General features: G+C 41.2%; 1 protein-coding gene across 8 annotated transcripts in view; it reads left to right on the forward strand.

Moving 5' to 3' along the window:
• Positions 1 to 19,302, forward strand: part of LOC121286840 (DNA-binding protein RFX2-like) — a 137,737-nt gene that overhangs the window by 7,788 nt on the left and 110,647 nt on the right. The window contains exons 1-2 of one of the 8 annotated variants that reach the window (XM_041203946.1): positions 3,793 to 3,894; positions 12,478 to 12,672. The exons of 5 other annotated variants lie outside the window; for them this stretch is intronic. The gene's annotated coding sequence lies outside the window, so the exon portion shown is untranslated. Of the gene's footprint in view, positions 1 to 3,792; positions 3,895 to 12,477; positions 12,673 to 19,302 lie in introns of those variants that run through there. 2 more of the 8 variants (XM_041203947.1, XM_041203945.1) reach the window with 2 other exon arrangements.

Here is a 19,302-nt window from a genome sequence, read left to right on the forward strand (position 1 = left end):
ACACTGCATCCCATGTATTTGTCCACAATCAGGAGAACTTTTATCTAATTTCCAAAAACATTTAAATTTGTTACATACAAACCATGTGACTTACCCAAGTTGTTACAGCAGTGCTGTATAGAATCTAGTTTCAGTAATTATTCCTCTCTGCAATTTTATCCTTGTGACTTTTCATTAACACCCATTTGTTTGCTATTTCTGTAATGAAATTATTCTTTTTAGGAGTGTGATTACAACTGATTGGCATTCTTCTGTGTAATTTTGCCTGAGGAAGAGTTGGGCTCTGTTAATACCTTGCATGCTGTTTTGCGACGCAAATTCATACTGACTTGTTTGCTGTTTACATTTGCACTATTTTGATTGTAGAAAATGGTATAATTAATGTGTGTATCACTCATTAATATCTTGTCATTGTTTAAAGCTAGCCTTCACAGCCTTAAATCCAAATCTACCATCATGAACAGGTTCCACATTATCTTATCTATGTATGTGCTGATTTGAGTAACCAGTCAATTTGGAGTTTAGTAAAGACTGTGTATGACTCTCTCAGGTTGTCCTGCTGCGACTAATGCTGACAGTTCTGCACAGGCTGTAATGTAAGTGACTGCTGCGTCTTCTAGCCTAACATTTTGCCTTGCAAACAATGTGGAGACATAAGTACTAGTCATTTCTTTTGGCAAATGCCTAATTAATTTTATCTTTAATTCCAGCAGATTTTCTAACACAATTTTTGTTTAGGAATGGGTGGGTAGTGTTACTTCAGTGTATAGCTGCACCTTTTCAATATTTTTACTCTGCAAAACCATTTCTTTTTATTAAAACTGTACAACATTGTTAATGGGCAAATAATTCTCAGATCGCCCACAACACAAGTGAATAAAACCTCATTCCTATGTTACTAAATTCAGGGTGCATGCCAGTTGCTGTTTATTCTGTTCCTTTTCTGTTTCTTTGGGATGTGACTGATGGCAAGGTGTTTGCAGATCCTCTTCAAAATTCACTGTGGCATCAATGTGTGACAATCTCAATATCTAACACTTAATGCTTCAGCTTTACAAGGGCTGCAGTCATCAATCAATCATTTTGAAGAGCAATTTCAGTTGGCCCTCTACTAACATTAAAAACTTAACAGGGTTATATGGCTGGCTCCACATCATTCTCTGCTAATGAAAGCAGCAATCCTTACATTAGTGAGCAAATACTAATTAAGTTTTAATTCTGAGCATTACATTTTAGGCATGATGTTGAGGGCTTGGAGAGGGTGTAGAAGAGATTTATGGAAGTGAGAAGTCTTTTCTCTCAGGGTTGTTAGTCTTTGCAATTCTCTTTCCCTGGAGGCAGGGACATTGAATATTTTTAAGGCTGAGTTAGACAGATTCTTGATTGATGTGGGAGTCAAAGGCTAGGCAGGTTACAATCTGATCAGCCATGATACCAAATGGAGCAAGCTTGAGGGGCTGAATCGCTGCCGCCTTATTTGTGTGCTCATAGCAGAAATGGTTAAGGGGGAAGATGTGACATAGGTGTTACAAATCATGAAAGGTTTTGATAGCATAAATGAGAAACTGTTTCCAGTACCAAAATAGTCTGGAATCAGTGTACATGGATTTAAGGTGATTGGCAAAAGAGCCAGGGGTGACATGAGGAAATACTTTTTACAAGTTGTCATCTAGAATTTGCTTCCTAAAATATTGGAGAAATTGAGCCTTGAAGTGGAAACAACATAGATGAGGGTTTCAGCAATGTCATTTGAGGAATGGGCTAGATTCTGTAGGTGGCCTTGCAGATTCACCAGATGTATGGTCTGAAGCTCACCTCTGCCAAATGTTTCATCGCGTGCTCATCAATGTAAAATAGGTTACTGAGGGTTTTGAGGGAAATCAGGAAATAGCTGCATTGGTAAACAATTGGCTCAAGGTGGGTAGCTGTCGAGTGATCAGGGAACCAGGTAGCAAGCAGACCTGAAAGAAAATGATTTTGAGCCTTGCACATAGTAAAGAGGAGCTTTGAAGTGTTTGGGGGTGAAACAGCCATTTTCAGCCCTACTCCCATCACAATGGTGTTGAAGCTGTATATTTAGTTCAGTTAAGGTCCTGGTCACCTACACCTTAGGCCGTAGATGATGGAGGCGTTCAGGGAATGCAAAGGAGATGGCTTTGTTTTCTCTTGTTTGAGATAGTCATAGCCACTCAAGTACAAGGTAATGTTACCTACCACTCATCAACTGAAGCCTGGGTGTTGTCCAGACCCTGCTTTAGGCTGGCATGGATTGCTTCGTTACTGGGAGAGTTATGACTGGAGCTGAAGAATGGTTATTAATGAAGCAAATGAAGATGATTAAAGCACACCAAGTTTTAGATTGTTTCCCAGTCGTAGACTCTCCCACCAGCAGAAATAGGTTATTTCTATCAATTTTATCTGTTCCCCATAATACAAAAATATGAAATAAAAGAAAGAGTAGGCCATTCGACCCCTCGAGCCTGCTCCGTCACTCAGTAAGATCATGGCGGATCTGTTTGTGTTTCGAATCCCATATTCCTGTATACCCCTGATAACCTTTGATTCCTTTGCCTATATGAACTTCAAGCAGATATCCCTTAACTGTATAAATTCCAGGGAATACAGCCTTCCATCTACAATTTAGCGTTTGCTATGTGACCAATTGCACTTCACTAAAAAATTTTAACAATCCAATCTTAACAACTGTCCATCAGCTGGAACAATATCCAACTTTGACTTTGTAGAAAAATGAAAACTGTTGCATCGTGTTTCACTATTTTGACACAAAGAGAATGAAAGCCTTGACGTGAAAATAAATCCTATTTTATAATACGCCACATCTTACACATCATCTTCAATGCATCATCTCACCTTTCTCTCATCTCCCATCTAACCTTGTGTCTCTCTCTCTGAAACAATAGAAACAACTTGCATTTATATAATGCTTTCAGTGTGCTAAGTACCTCAAGGTGCTTCATACAGGCATAATCAGACAAAAATGGGCACAAGCCAAATGAGTTATGACTTGCTGCCCTAAAGGTGTGAAATGTGTGATATAAATGCAAACTGCTTGTCCAAAATGTGTTGTGCTTTACATAAATTGGTTTTTTGAGTGTGGTGACTATCACTTCCTCACAGCTAACTCTCCCAATACTGCCTGAATAATCTCTCTCATATGAAAATGAATGCAGCAGTGCCCACATTCCACACTTAGTCACTACCCATTTTGTTTAGTTTTCCCTCCCATGTGTTTGGGAATGTTACAGTTCATTCAGAGCCCAAGTTGCAATGGCAACTGCACTTTACATGTATGTTATAGTCTGGAGCTATAGATAGTGATGGTAGAGGCTTAAACGCTCTTTCCACCACATGGTTGACCAGGAATCTCTCTTCTGCTCTTACCACCTGCCACTGGAGTGTGTTGGAAGGATTTCTATGTTGATACTCAACCTGTTTGTGGCTTTAAGTCCTGGGGTGGGACTCTAAACTGGAGCTTCTGGCTCAAGAGGCAGGGATGCTACCTACTGCATCACAAGATCTCCTGCAACATGTCTAGCTGATAGCAAAAATACAATAACTTTTTAGCTTGTTTTATGTAATGAATGTGACAGTGCAGCCAATGTGCATTCAGTCCCAAACTACAAAGCCACAAACATCATTGGAGAAATTATCCTCAAACCTTATTGTACTCCCAAATCCTGCTCTTAAGCCAATTTTCATTTTCCTGGTTGACTTCAAGCTTACTCAGAATGGATGCACCTGTACTCAGCTTCAGTGTACTATGTGTTTCAGAGCTCCTGTGGAAGATTTGAAAAATCCCTGATGAAGTTGTGCTGTGTTGCCATCTTGGCTAATGGAGTAATGTTAAAATTGTGCTTCATTTTTGCTCTAAAGGTACGGTCGAATTATTTACAGTTGGCACTTTACTTGCCTGCTGTGGTTTCGTACTCTTACTGTATATCAATGTTGGAAAACGGCCAGTGTGTAAGAAAGAGCAAATTTCCCAAACCCTTGTCCTGCTTTAGTTTTGATGTGATGGCAGATTCTGGAGCCACCTGAGAGTGTATCGTGACTCACTTAGATCTGCATTGCTGGTGAATTTCATGTTTTTCAGGAATGAATTCTGAAACTGATGAAGTTTTTGTTTTGTTTCCTCAGTGGGGCTATTCCTGTTAATTTTAAATGCTAGAAAATTTAATGTGCAAGTGAGCTTTTGATTCAAATAATTAAATTGTCATTGAATACCTTGAGACAGAAGTACTGCCAATCATACCAACAAAAGCTGTTTTTGGATTTGAAGTGTGAAATTGCTCGTTCTTGATTTGCATGGACTGTGATGCAATTCCAGAGGGAAGAGGAGATCATTTTGAAACCATGTGCATCATGATGTCCTTGAGCTATCTTTCAGTGCTTCTGGATGTTTATATTGTGCTGAGGCTTTTTGCTTCAGATCTGATTGGACTCTTGCTGTTTATTTTGGTGGCTGCAATATATATATATATATATATATATATATATGGCTTATGATTGGCAGATATCACAGATTCCTTTGTGGTAACTGATCCAAGCTGTAAAAAGACTCCATTTAGCGTCTTTCATGACTGCCAGATATCTCAAGCTTGCAGACCAATTAAGTTTTTTTGGAAGTGTAGCTATTATTGTCGTGTAGGAAATATGGCCCCACAAATGGCAATTGATCATGACCTGTTTTTGTTATTTGAGATTAATATCGGCCAGGATATCTTCCCTGCTCCTCCTTGAAATAGTGTAATGGGTTCTTTTACTTGAGAGGGGCCTTGGATTAATACCTCATCTGAAAGACAGCACTTCAACAAGGCAGTGCTCCTTCAGTACTGCAGTCAAGTGTCAGCTTTGATTTTTATGCTCAAGTCCTGGAGTGGGACTTGAACACAGAACCTTGTCATTCAGAGGCGAGAGTGCTACCAACTGAACCACAGCTAACATTAGAATGTCTTAGAATTACTTATCTCCTGCAGTGCGCTTTTTCCAACTCTGTTTCCACTGATTTCTTTGTTTTTCTCTTCATTACATGGAGCACAGTCTCTCCCCTTTGAGAAATGTCTTGCTGGTCCCCTAAGGCTTTGAATACTGTAGATTATGTTAATTCTAATCAATAGCTTTTCAGTGCAGCCACACTAAGGCAATGTATAAATGTGACTGATTTAGTTTTAATTGTACTGAAATGGTCATCTCTCTATCCAATAGTCATCAAATGAGGGGGGTATAAAAGTTTGCTCTACCACAGCACATGGGTTGCATGTCCTGACTTGTTTCTGAAGAGCTTTTGAGGGTTACCGCCCAGTTCAATTCTAATAATTTAACATGCAGCTAAACACGATTAGCTTTTGTGATGCAAAGGTGAAGAGATTTCTGCTCCTTTGCAACTCTGCATGGGGCCTGCAACCTGCCTCATAACATTCCACCCATTCAATGTTAGATTTTGAACAAGTAAGGTGATTACCGCTTTCCCTTTCTTTGCCCCTCTCTGCTCAGCAGAATTCCTATTCTTCTTAATCTGACTGAACCTCACTGTGAGTTGGGCAAGTTGACCACTTAATCTTTCAGTTATTGACAGTCAGGACAATAACATATTTTAAAACGTATTCACTAATTCAAACAGTTTGTCATCCTACCCCAGTGTTCAGCAATTGTGTACATGTGGGATGTTTCCTAGGCCTGTGCCTTTTATTTGGAGATTGATACTACATACCAAGATGGAGAAATTTAAAATTAACCATTCTTATTGTAGTGACCAGGTGACCTCAAAGGTTTTGATTTATATGATATGGTGCTTTCTTTGAGCACTCTGAATTGCAATACACCTATTTAAGATTTAGTTTAAGATAAACAAAGTTCTCATTGAGAATGTGCTCCGAACTATCCCTCTGTTAGCATTGCATTTAGCTTTATCCAGACAAATTATGGTTGCTTGTTCCGTACATACATTGCTGCTTCTAGTGGAAGTATGGAAAGAGGCTTCCCTATAAGATCTGCTCTGAAAGCTTATTTTTATGTTGGTGTCTATTTTGTATGCTATTCATCTTTGTGTTTACTCCCAGACATCGGTCTCCAGTTTAATGCTGCAGTTTGTTGTTTTGGATAAGCTTGGTTTATTTAAAGCTGAACCTCCTAAATGGAAGCTTTTCAGGGTCACATTCTGGCTTTATACTAGGCATTCTGGAGTGGGTTGCTTATTACTAATATTAGTCCCTGATGATGCATAAAATAGGCAACCCAATGGCAAGATTCATAATCAGTTGATTTTCAATCCTTCTTTTCATGAAGATCCAATAGTTGGAGTGTAATATGTCTTTTGAAAGGTTATTGTTAAAGTATTCATGTCATTTTATTTGGCTTGTTGCTTCCAATTCTCATTTCCATCACCCCAGCTGTCATCAGGGCATTCAACCGTGTGGTCCATACAATTTGGTCCCCACACAATGTCTGCAGAAAAATCTGCACATGAACACATTTTCCAGCAGGGAAGATTGAATAGTGACTGGGAATTGGAAAGCAGCTGGTCCCTCTCTGGCACAGTGTAGTTAGGATCAACAAATGATCAATTAGATTTTAAAAAGAAATTCATAATCATTTCGAGTTAAACATTTAAATTTCAACATGTTTATAAAGCTCGAATGGATGATCCTAGCCTTAATATGACCATTGAGTCACAGGGTACTAGGTTAAACCACATGTATGTTGTAACTTTCTTGCTGCCGGTACCATCTGTGTTTTCCTCTATTGTAACAGGTGTTGGAGTTTAATTTTAGATGGGTTGAATCCATCATTAAAATAGCAGAGAGGGAATCAAATATTAACAAGTTGGGCATTGGTGCCAAAACTGGCTATTGTGTTTTTAAAATTGCCATATTTATATATCAGTCCAAATGCCATCTTATAAAATAGTATTCATTACTATTTCAGCATGAACGCTTTTTATAAGCTGCTTTGAGAATATTTTATGCCAGTCCCTATAAAATTTTCCCAAGCTTCAAGCTATTTGTAGTGCAGGTAGTTGACAATTCAGTTGGGACATTGTTCTAATAAAGTGGATTTAAAAATCATTAACTTCTCCTTTTGAGCCACCCCCATCCCCCCACCACATTGCTACCCTGTGACAGTACTGAAGCACTGTGATTGCTAGGTTATGCAATATGTTTTGTGCTTTAAATAAATATGTTGGTAAAGTACAAATGCAAAGCAAGTCTCAACAAATGGGTTTTTGTTTCAGAAGTGCTGTCTGCCCTTCATGGATTTTCTATCTAGTATCATTTTTATTACATTGCAATAAATACCAAAACATAGGTCAAATTGATTTGGAGCCCAGCCTCCTTATGACCAGTGTGCAGTATGAGACTTGCACATTTCAATTACAAGGATGAGCTGTTTTAAATTGCTGAGCTTAATTTTTGTAGGTAGATTGGAAGCTTTTTGCTGCTCCTTTAAAGTGAGCAAGTTAGGAATGAAGAAATCCCATGCATATTTGGCATAATTGGTGAAATATTAATGGGTATTTAGTTAATGAGGAGTAGAGGCAGGATTTGGGGTATAGCATTGTTTGGTTTCCAGAGTATTCATTGAGTAGCCTGGCAACTAGCTCCTAGAAACAGAAGTGGACTCGGTCTCCCATGGCAACTGCTGTGATTTAGCAAACAATGTGAGCTAGCACAAACATAGCAGCCACTTTGGCTTGATTTTAATTGAACATCTGTATGTGTTTTTCTGTGATTAAATGGTGTTTGTTACACACACCAGTGATGCATGTCTGAAGGTAACCCTCATTATAGAATATGTTGCAAAGTACAGATAAGTATTCAACCAAATAAAGGTGCACACTGTGCCAAACCATCAACTTTTGGTAAATGAGCACCAGATTTTCAGAAGATGCAAGGCTGGTACTTGCTGTTTTGGTGTACTTTATCCAGAACTGGAACAAAATATTAAACTTCTACAACAACCTTGCTTCATCTCTGATCATGAAGAGCACTTCTTCCTGTTTTACACTTTATTGGCAGCCATCTCCAACAAAGCAAGCTTTGCAACACCTTTCTCTCTCTCTCTCTCTCTCTCTCTTATTACAATAACTAGTGTGGATTGTGCTATGCAATTTTAATTGCAATGCAAGGTAAGAATTAGGGTTGGACAGAAATGGGTCTGTTGTAGCTGGGGTAGAGGGGATATTATATTACTGGAATCCCCTTTGATTGTACAATAAGGAACTTTTTTTCACTAATAGCAGTTGTCAAAAATTTTGCAGCTTTCTAAAATCATGTCATGGATGTGATCATACACTTACCACAGACCATGCTTCAACTGATGATTTAACTGGGTGATGATGCTGCCTACTTCAGTGCAGATCAGGAAGGCCCAGGTTCAATTGTTAGACTGCACTAAGTGAGCTGAGAAGCTATGATTGGTCTCAGCTCCCTGGCACAGCAGGAGCTGGGAATGGGCAGATCAGTCAATGTTATTGCTCCTGATGCCTTGCACTGATAATGTAAATGGTTGAGGACAGAGTTGGGCTGCGTTTTGAAGCCCTTTACAGCTGAATGCTCAACTGAAATTGCTGAAGGCTTGATAAAGTGCCACATAACAGGCTGGTGAACAAAGTTAGAGCTTGTGAAATAAAAGGGACAGTAACAACATGGACCTGAAATTAGCTGAATGACAAGAAACAGTCATGGTTAATTGTTTTTTGGACTGGAGGGAGGTTTATCATGGAGTTCCTTAGGGGTCAGTGTTGGAACCCGTTCTATGTCAAAGATTACGACACAAAATAAGAGCTCATGATGTAGGGGGTAATGTATTAGCATGGATAGAGGATTGGTTAGCAAACAGAAACAGAGTATGCACGAATGGGTTATTTTTGGGTTAGCATGGTGTAATGAGTAGAGTGCTATCGGGATCAGTGCTGGGGCTTCAACTATTTACAATCTATATCAATGACTTAGATGAAGGCATCGAATGTGTGGCTGTTAAAGTTGCTGATGACACAAAGATGGGTAGGACAGTAAGTTGTGAAGAGGAAATGAATCTGCAAAGGGACAGCAGTTAAGTGAGTGGGCGGATATTTGGCAGATGGAGTATAATGTGGGGAAAATGTGAACTTCTCCACTTTGGCAGGAAGAATAGAAAAGCAGTATACTATCTAAATGGAGAGAGATTGCAGAACTGGGGCACAGAGGGAACTGGGCGTCCTGGTACATGAATCACAAAGTTAGTATGCAGGTACAGCAAGTGATTAGGGAGGCAAATGGTTTATGTCGTTCATTGTAAGGGGGAATGGAATATAAAAATAGGGAAGTTTTGCCACAGTTGTACTTTGGTGAGACCGCATCTGGTGTACAATTTGGGCTGCTGATTTAAAAAGGGACATAATTGTACGGGAAGCAATTCAGAGAAAGTTCACCTGACTTATTCCTGGGGTGAAGTAGCTGCCTTATGAGGAGAGGTTGGACAGGTTGAGTACACTGGGAGTTTAGGATGAGAGGTGATCTAATTGAAACTCCTCAGGGGACTTGACAGGGTTGATGCTGAAAGGATGTTTTTCCCCCTTGTGGGAGAGACTAGAACTAGGGGACACAATTTAAAAATAAGGGGCCTCCCATTTAAGAAGGGGGTGAGAAATTATTTCTCTGCAGTTGAGTCTGTGGAATTCTCTTCCTCAGCATGGTGGAGGCAAGGTCATTGAATGTTTTTACAGCAGCATTAGATTCTTGACTAATGATGGAGCCAAAGGTATAGGGGGTAGGCAGGAAAGTGGAGCTGAGGCCACAGCCAGATCAGTCATGATTGTGTTAAATGGGCAGAGCAGGCTCAAGGGGCTGAATGGCCTACTCCTCCTAATTCAGGTGGCAGATGAAATTTAATGCAGACAAGTGTGAAGTGATTCAATTTTGGTAGAAAGGATTTGGAGAGATGAGAGAATTCAGGATACAATTCTAAAGGTGATGCAGGTTACAGAGGGACCTGGATAAATCATTGAAGGTGGCTGGGCAGGTTGAGAGTGTAGTTGAGAAAACATAAGGCAAGCTGGACTTTATCAATAGGAGCATAGAGTACAAAAGCAAGGAGGCTATTTTAAACTTTACTAGAATGTAGGTTTGGCCTCACCTCAAGTATTGTGCCCAGTTCTGGGCACTACACTTTATGAAGGCTTGAAGAGAGTGGAGAAAGGATTCATGAGAATGGTTCCAGGGATGAGGAACTTCAGTCATGTAGCAAGATTGGAGAAGTTGGGACTGTTTTCCTTGGCAAAGAGAAGGCTGAGAGGAGATTTGATAGTGTTCAAAATCATGAGGCCTTTGGAAAGATAGGGAGAAACCGTTCCCATTGGTGGAAGGATCAAGAACCTGAGTGCCCAAATTTAAGATACCATAAATCATGGCATATAAGTTGACCCAGATATTTTGCTGGCCCCAAAAATCATGTTCTTGCATATACCTGGTGTAGAAGCCTACCCCCTTTTTCAGCCACATGTTATACTTACACTAGTGGTCAGCCTCTATTTTTCAGCCCACAAACAGATGTTTTGCTTACCAGTACCTTTATAACTGGGCACAAGGGATCAAGCAGGTGCCTTGGACTATGTTGCAATGATGCTTGGGAGTTTAAGACATGGCTTCAGATGCTGATAATATTTCAAAATGGCAGCCACCCACACCCATGCCGGAATCACTTTCTCCTCGGCCTATGTGTCGACCTGCCCAATTTGGGAGCGGTTTTGAAGCTTCAGCTGTTGATTTATATGTTGACACCTATGGTAATTGGCAAAAGAAGCAATGGCAACATAAGGAAAAATGTTTTCATGCAGCAAGTGGTTAGGACTTGGAATACACTGCCTGGCCTGAGTGTGGTTAGAGGCACATTGTATTTAGGCATTCAACAAGGAATTAGATTTATTATCTGAGAAGGAAGAATGTAGGGCTATGGGGAGAAGGTGAGGAATTGGCACTAGGTGAGTCGGTCCTTCAGGGAGCCAGCACAGACACAGTGGCTTCCTTCTGTGCTGTAACTATTCTATGATTCTGCGATTGCAACTCTGGATGGCGATGGACGCCAATAGATCCCTACCTCATGGCTGGCAAAAGCATTTCAATCACAGATATGACATTAAACTGGTGACCTGACAACTACTTCGTAAACTTTTAACTTTGACTCATTCTGACTTAATCCTAATGTAAATACCTAATGTAAAATTGCGATGAGAATTATACCAGTGTTAGGTGGCCAGCACTTGTTACATGTTATTTTGGGCTATGCTGAGTGGAAGGTTTGTGCAAAGACAGCAAGGTGTCACAGTTGCTAATATGTAGTCAGTGCTTATTACTAAAGTGACCCTTTGGGCTTCATTGTCAGGGTCACGATGACCTTCTGAATCATTGGTGTTTTTGGTGGGATATAAAAGAGGATGTCCCTGATCTTGTATGAAGTTTCTACAAACCCCGTCCCATCATTCTCCGAGTCAGTGATATAACCTCCAAAACTCCAAATGTACTCAGATCTCTCAAAATTACCATCCACATAGTAAATGTTTGTTGACAGATTAATTCTTCGTGAAAAAAAATTACTGCCTGTCACTAGATCACTTTACCCATCTAAACTGGCTTTCTATGGATGAGTATGCTGACATTGCAGATTTCAAGCAGTTGCTTCTTGGAATGCAATTCCTGGACCTTCTTCTGCATTGAGCAGGTATTCACATTGCACCTTGGATTTACTTCAGCTTGCCAGCCCTATTGCAGGGAGGCCCCCAAAAAACCTCTGGAACTGGTCCTGAGACTTGCAGGTCTTGTTTTGAGTGCTTTAGATATGCTTCATAGCCCAATCTTCTGGCACCTTGTGTCTCTGCCAGTGAAAAGGGTAAAGAGACACTGTTTCTGACTGGAGGGGTAAGAGAAATGTGATTCTGGCAGATTTCTACTCTGCTGAATGTTATTTAGATTTGGAACATCTATTGCTGAATGTTACGTAGATTTGGAGCATCTGTTGCAATCAGCCAGGCCATTGATAGATCTTTGCATATTTACATTGCAGTCTGCATAATTTTTACTAAGATAGAAATCACTTTATGTGTAGAAGTTGAAACTGAATTAAAATTGGCTTAAAAGTAAGGATAGTTTTCAATCAAGGGCTTCAATTCCCTTTTCCCGCCCCTTACCCTGAGACAATGTCCTGTGTTTTAAATTCCTGACTGGCGGAAACAATCTCTCAGCATCTACCCTATTAAGCCCCTTCAGAATTCTGTAGGTTTCAATGAGATTGCTGCTCTTCTAAATTCTGGAGAATGTGAGCCCAATTTATTTAACCTTTCATCATAGGACAGCCCCTCATCCCCAAGACTAATTTAGTGAACCAAGTAGTTAGAATTTTCATTTTGGAAGCAAGAGTATGGGAGATTTATTTATAATAGGCTTCCACTAACCAGGTTTTGAATTCTATTACTCTATTTGTCAGGTGATGTCAGCAACAATTTGGCCGACCACTTTAGCATTGCGAGGCATCTCCACTGTTTTCCATGTGGTTGTAGAGATGGATTTGTTACCAGTGGATCTAGACTGATTATAAACTCTTCATGCTCCAACAAGATATAGTAGAACAGGTGATCGCTACCAATATCTCTCTATAGCAAGACGCTGGAGGTTTGTATAAGTAAGTCAGAGTTAACTAACTATCTCTCCTGGCATCACCTGCAATGCTGCTTAGCTTGAACAGTCCTGGCTAAGCTATTGAAAATTTATTGTGCTGAAACACTGAACTGCATCTTGAACCAGCACAGTGCGTAACCTTGTGTTCGTGTAATTGTTTTCCTACTGTTACTGTGGGGAGAATATGGGTTCAAGATTTCAGGGTCATTAACTACCTTTTGAGAAGCAGCTAATAGCCCATCCCAGCCATCAGCTTAAAAAGCTGACTTGTCAGGTTGTCAATGTATGTCTCAGCTTGTTTGATATGAAAATCTTTCTTTTTACTGGGATTGAAGGTCATTGATATAAACTAGATACACAACCTGGAGACTTGAAACCCAAGAGGTTAACTGGAAGGAGAACTGAAAGTTGATAGAACTAACTTCTTCCCTTGCCATTGATCGCAAGCAAACTTGAAGCAACATGGGTTGATGGTTTTAGGATAGAATTTCTAGGTTAGAATTATTTTGTGCCCTAAAAAAAATAAAGCAAGCTGCTGAATCCAACTTCTCTATTTTTCTGAAAAGAGCTTTCTGGCTCTTGTTTTGAATGAAGGTGAATTTTTCTTTAGGCCTAGTTCTAGCAATTTGTTTTTGACCAAATGCTTTCCAGAGTATTCCTGTCACTGCATTTATAGAATTGCCAAAGTTTGAAATGAGTGTCACTTGTATTAAAGTAGGTCAGTAGGACTTGATCACTTCTTCCCCACTGAGATTCTTATATTTAGGATTTTAACTCAGTAAACTGCTGTGCTGCATGACGCTGATCACTGTTGTTTTGGGTGATTTGCTGTGCCTGACTGTATTCTGTAACTTACCTGTTTCCAATCTCCTCTAATGTGTATCTGGTTAAGGCTGGGGAAATTTGAGGAATAGCATTGATAAGATTATAATCAATTGCTGCCTCCATATTGGAAGCAATCAGTCAGGTGGGTGAGAGAGATAAAAACAAAAAAAACTGCGGATGCTGGAAATCCAAAACAAAAACAGAATTACCTGGAAAAACTCAGCAGGTCTGGCAGCATCGGCTGAGAAGAAAAGAGTTGATGTTTCGAGTCCTCATGACCCTTCGACAGAACTTGAGTTCGAGTCCAAGAAAGAGTTGAAATATAAGCTGGTTTAAGGTGTGTGTGTGGGGGGCGGAGAGATAGAGAGAGAGGTGGAGGGGGGGGGGGGGGGGGGGGGGGGGGGGGGGGGGGGGGGGGGGGGGGTGCGGGGGGTGTGGTTGTAGGGACAAACAAGCAGTGATAGAAGCAGATCATCAAAAGATGTCAAGCACTGATTTCAGCTCCGCATTCTTGATCCTGAAAATTACATTTTGATGCATGCCATCCTTTTATTCCGTGATCACTTTTTGGATTAGTAATTAAAGAATAATTAAAACAAAGATAAACCTTTTCTTGGGGTCAAAGCCAACATAGTCTGAATGACACTGGTAGTACATTTATTTCACGTTTCTTAGCTATTTTAATAGATGTTACTAATGGAGTCCATACAGATAGTCTTATTTCCATGTTTGGAATATCTAACTTTTCCAGGACGCACTATTTTTACCTCTGAAAGTAGAATTTTAATAGACACCAAAATGCACAAAATAGTGTGGAAGATTTTGTGGGGATAACCACAGATTCTCCCAGGATACCAATCTCACCCTTGAGCATTCATCCCCTTTCAATTTCACAACTTGCCATGGTTGCAAATTGAACTTTTATGTACCTTCATATACCATGGATATTTTTCTTTGCAACAAAATTGACTAAATGTTGGGTACACATGTTGAGGTCATTACTGGCCTAATGTCCCATTGCATTTAAAGTGCAAACTCTACTTTTATTCAGGGCTCCTGAATTATCATCATTGAACCAGAGGACACAACCTACACATGAAGTACATGGTGGTGAGGTGGAGGGGGATGGGGGGAAATGTGGGGGGAGATAAATTCAAAACTGACCTAGGAAACAGTATATTAATAAGTTAGTTGTCAATTTAGAGATTTGTTTCAGAAAATAATATTTTGGAATGCAGTATATGAGTAATTTGGGACATGATGGCAATGTAGCAGGCTTCGGAGGAACAGGTGACTTTAGACTTCTGGTTAACAGCATGAGATATAGGAGATGGAGTAGGCCATTTGGCCCTTTGTACCTGCTGCACCATTCAGCTACGATTGTAGATGATTTATTTCATATCCACCTTCCTTCACTATCCCCATATCCCTGGATTCCCTTAGTACCCAAAAATCTGTTGACTTCTGTCTTAACTGTACTCAATGATTGAGCATCCACAGCTCTCTGTGGTTGAGCATTTGAAAGACTCAGCCTTTGAATGAAGAAACTTCTCCTGTCCTAGTCCTAAATGGCTGACCACTTTTGACACATTCAGATGACACAAAGCTGGGTGGGAGGGTGAGCTGTGAGGAGGATGCAGAGATGCTTCAGTGTGATTTGGACAAGCTGAGTGAGTGGGCGAATGCATGGTAGATGCAGTATAATGTGGATTAATGTGAGGTTATCCATTTTGGTAGCAAAAACAGGAAGGCAGATTATTATCTGAATGGCTGTAAATTGAGAAAGGGGAATGTGCAACGAGACCTGGGTGTCCTTGTACACCAATCACTGAAGGTAAGCATGCAGGTGCAGTAGGCAGTAAAGAAGGCAAATAGTATGCTGGCCTTCATAGCCAGAGGATTCGAGTACAGGAACATGGATGTCTTGCTGCAATTGTACAGGGCCTTGGTGAGACCACACTTGAAATATTGTGTGCAGTTTTGGTCTCCATATCTAAGGAAAGATGTACTTGCTGTAGAGGGAGTGCAGCGAAGGTTTACCAGACTGATTCCTGGGATGGCAGGACTGACATATGAAGAGAGATTGAGTCGACTAGGATTATATTTGCTGGAGTTCAGAAGAATGAGGGGGGATCTCATAGAAATCTATAAAATTCTAACAGGACTTGACAGGGTAGATGCAGGAAGGATGTTCCCGATGGTGGGGGGAGTCCAGAACCAGGGGTCACATTCTGAGGATATGGGGTAGACTATTTAGGACTGAGATGAGGAGAAATTTCTTCACCCAGAGAGTGGTGAGCCTGTGGAATTCATTACCACAGAAAGTAGTTGAGACCAAAACATTGTATATTTTCAAGAAGGAGTTAGATATAGCTCTTGGGGCGAAAGGGATCAAAGGATCTGGGGAGAAAGCGGGAGCAGGCTATTGAGTTGGATGATCAGCCATGATCATAATGAATGGTGGAGCAGGCTCGAAGAGCTGAATGGCCTACTCCTCCTAGTTTCTATGAGACTGACCCCATATTCTAGATTCTCCAGCCAAGGGAGAGATCTCCTCAGCACCTACCCTGTCAAGCCCCTTAAGAATTGTATATGTTTCAATTAATTAATCTCTCTCTATCATCTCACTCTTGTGCTCACTCACTCCCTCTCCTAAACTATAAGAATTATAGGCCTAGCCTGCTCAATCTGCCAGGCCAATCTCCTCATCCCACAAACTAGTATAGTGAACATGTGTATGCCCTAGGGTAAGGCTTACTACTCTTTGACAACTTTGATCTAATTCTATCAAGTTTACAATCTTCAACTCTTGTTAGTAATGTTTGGACTACTTTTTCTGTGGGGTTTTTGTGTCTCAAAGGAGTGTATATTTTTGGTAAATTATGTATTTATTCTTTAAATGTCAGCCATTGCTTCTTTATTATCATCTCAGCAGAGTTTACAAACTATCTTGGTCACCTTGCCTCTCACGGCTATGCACTTTGCTTCATTTAGGTTTAATACCCTAGTTTTGCAACTTGACTAAATTTTCAAACTCAATATAAAATTCTTTGATACGATCACTCTTCCCTAGAGGCCCCTTTACCAAAAGGTTATTAATTAAGCCATTCTCATTTCACACTGTTAGATCCAAAATAGCCTGTTTTCTAGTTGGTTCCTTGGCATATTGCATGAACTTGTTCCCCGCACAATTACTACAAATGTGGTTTGTCCAGTCTATGCAAAGATTAAAATCCTCCATGATCACTGTATTACCCTTAATACATTCACCTTTAATTTCCTGATTTATACATCGCCGTACACTACAGCTACAATCTGTGAGCTATTCAAAGCCTCCTTTCCTCCATGCCCCCCCCCACCACAAATGTTTTCTGCCCCTCGCTTTACTTGTCTCCACTCAAATTGATTCCACACCTTGATTTATCTGCCCATAGTATCGGTAGGAATGACCACTACGCAGTCCTTGTGGAGACAAAGTCCTGTCTTCTTAATGGGGATACTCTCCATCGTGTCGTGTGGCACTACCACCATGCTAAATGGGAGAAATTTCAAATTGATCTAGTATTTCAAGACTGGACAACCAAAAGGTGCTGTGGGCCATCAGAAACAGAATTGTACTCAGCCATAATCTGGAACCTCATTACCTGGCATATTCCCCACTCTGACATTACTACCAAGCCAGGGGATCAATCCTGGTTCAATGACGAGTGCAGGAGGGCATGCCAGGAGCAGCACCAGGCTGTTTAGCACGCGAGTAGTCCTCAGCAGCAAGTGATGGACAGAGCTAAGTGACTCTACAACCAACAGATCAGATCTAAGCTCTGCAGTTCTGCCACATCCAGTTGTGAATATTAGTGGATAATTAAACAATTCACGGGAAGAAAAGGCTCCATAAATATCCCCACCCTCAATGATGGGAGAGCCCAGCGCATCAGTGTAAAAGAAAAGGCTGAAGCATTTGCAACAGAAGCCAGAAGTGCTGAATGGATGATCTATCTAGGCCTCCTCTTGAGATCCCCAGCATCACAGATTCACATTCATTCGATTCATTCCAAGTGATATCAAGAAATGGCTGAAGACGTTGGACACTGCAAAGGCTATGGACCCTGACAATATCCTGGCAATAGTACTGAAGACTTGTGTTCCAGGACTTGCAGTGCCTCTAGCCAAGCTGTCCCAGTACAGCTACAACACAGACACTTACCCAGCAATGTGGAAAATTGCCCAGGGATGTCCTGTACACTCAAGCAGGACAAATCCAACTGGGCCAGTTACCGCCCTAACAGTCTACTCCCAATCATCAGTAAAATGATGGAAGGGGCCGGTAATAGTGCAATCAAGCAGCACTTCCTTAGCAATAACCCACTCACTGGCGCTCAGTTTAGGTTCCGCCAGGACCTCTCAGCTCCTGACCCCCTGACAGCCCTGGTTCAAACATGGACAAAAGAGCTGAACTCCAGGGGTAAGGTGAGAGTGACTGCCCTTGACATCAAGCAGCATGTGACCAAGTGTGGCATCAAGGAGCCCTAGGAAAACTGGAGTCAATAGGAATCGGTGGTGAGGGGGAAACTTTGCTGGCTGGAGTCATACCTAGCACAAAGAAAGAAGGTTGTGGTTGCTGGAGGTCAAGCATTTCAGCTCCAGGCCATCACTGCAGGAGTTCCTCAGGGTAGTGTCCTAGGCCCAACCATCTTCTGCTTCATCAATGACCTTTCTTCCATCTTAAGGTCAGAAGTGGGTATGTTTGCTGATCACTGCATGATGTTCGGCACCACTCGTGACTCCTCAGATGCTGCATTTGGACATGGGCTGCTTCAGTAAGACCTGGACAATATCTATGTTTGGGCTGTCAAATGGTAAGTAACATTTGTGCCACACAAGTGCCTTCTCCAACAAGAGAGAATCTAACCATTGCCCCTTGACATTCAGTGGCATTGCCACCACTGAATCCCCCACTACCAGCATCTTGGCGGTTGCCATTACCAGAAAGTGAACTGGACGAACCATATAAAAACTTTGGCTGCAATAGCAGGTCAGATGCTAGGAATCCTGCCACCTGACTCCCCAAAGCCTCTCCACAAGGTGCAAGTCAGGAGTATGATGGAATACTCCCCACTTGCCTGGATGAGTGCAGCTCCAACAACACTCATGAAGCTTGACACCATCCAGGACAAAGCAGCCCGCTTGATTGGCATCCTATCCACAAACATTAACTCCCTCCACCACCAATGCACAGTAGCAGCAGTGTGTATCATCTACAAGATGCACTGCAGGAATTCACCAAGGCTCCTACGGCAACAACTTCTAAACCCATGACCACTATCATCTAGAAGGGCAAGGGCATCAGACACATGGGAACACCACCACCTGGAAGTTTCCCTCCAAGTCACCATCCTGACTTGGAAATATGTTGACATTCCTTCACTGTTGCTGGGTCAAAATCCTGGAACTCCCTCCATAACGGCACTGTGGGTGCATCTACACCATGTGGACTGCAGTGGATCAAGGCAGCTCACCACCACCTTGAGGGAAATTAAAGATGGGCAATAAATGCTGGCCATATACCATGAATGAATAGGAAATATTGATAGAGATTGATTGTAATGATTAGTCAGCAACTCCCTTGTTATTTTATCATGTTTTAATTTTTTTTCATGGGATGTGGGCGTGTTGCCAAAGCCAGCATTTATTGCCTGCCCCTGCTTGCTCTTGAAGGTGGAGAGGGGGTGTTTTCTTGAGCTGCTACAGCCTCAGCGCTGTTTGGTAGGGAGTTCCAGGATTTTGACCGAGCGATGAAGGAACAGCTGAT

The sequence above is a fragment of the Carcharodon carcharias genome, chromosome 14, assembly GCF_017639515.1.
Source record: "Carcharodon carcharias isolate sCarCar2 chromosome 14, sCarCar2.pri, whole genome shotgun sequence".
In the NCBI taxonomy this organism is placed as follows: domain Eukaryota; kingdom Metazoa; phylum Chordata; class Chondrichthyes; order Lamniformes; family Lamnidae; genus Carcharodon; species Carcharodon carcharias.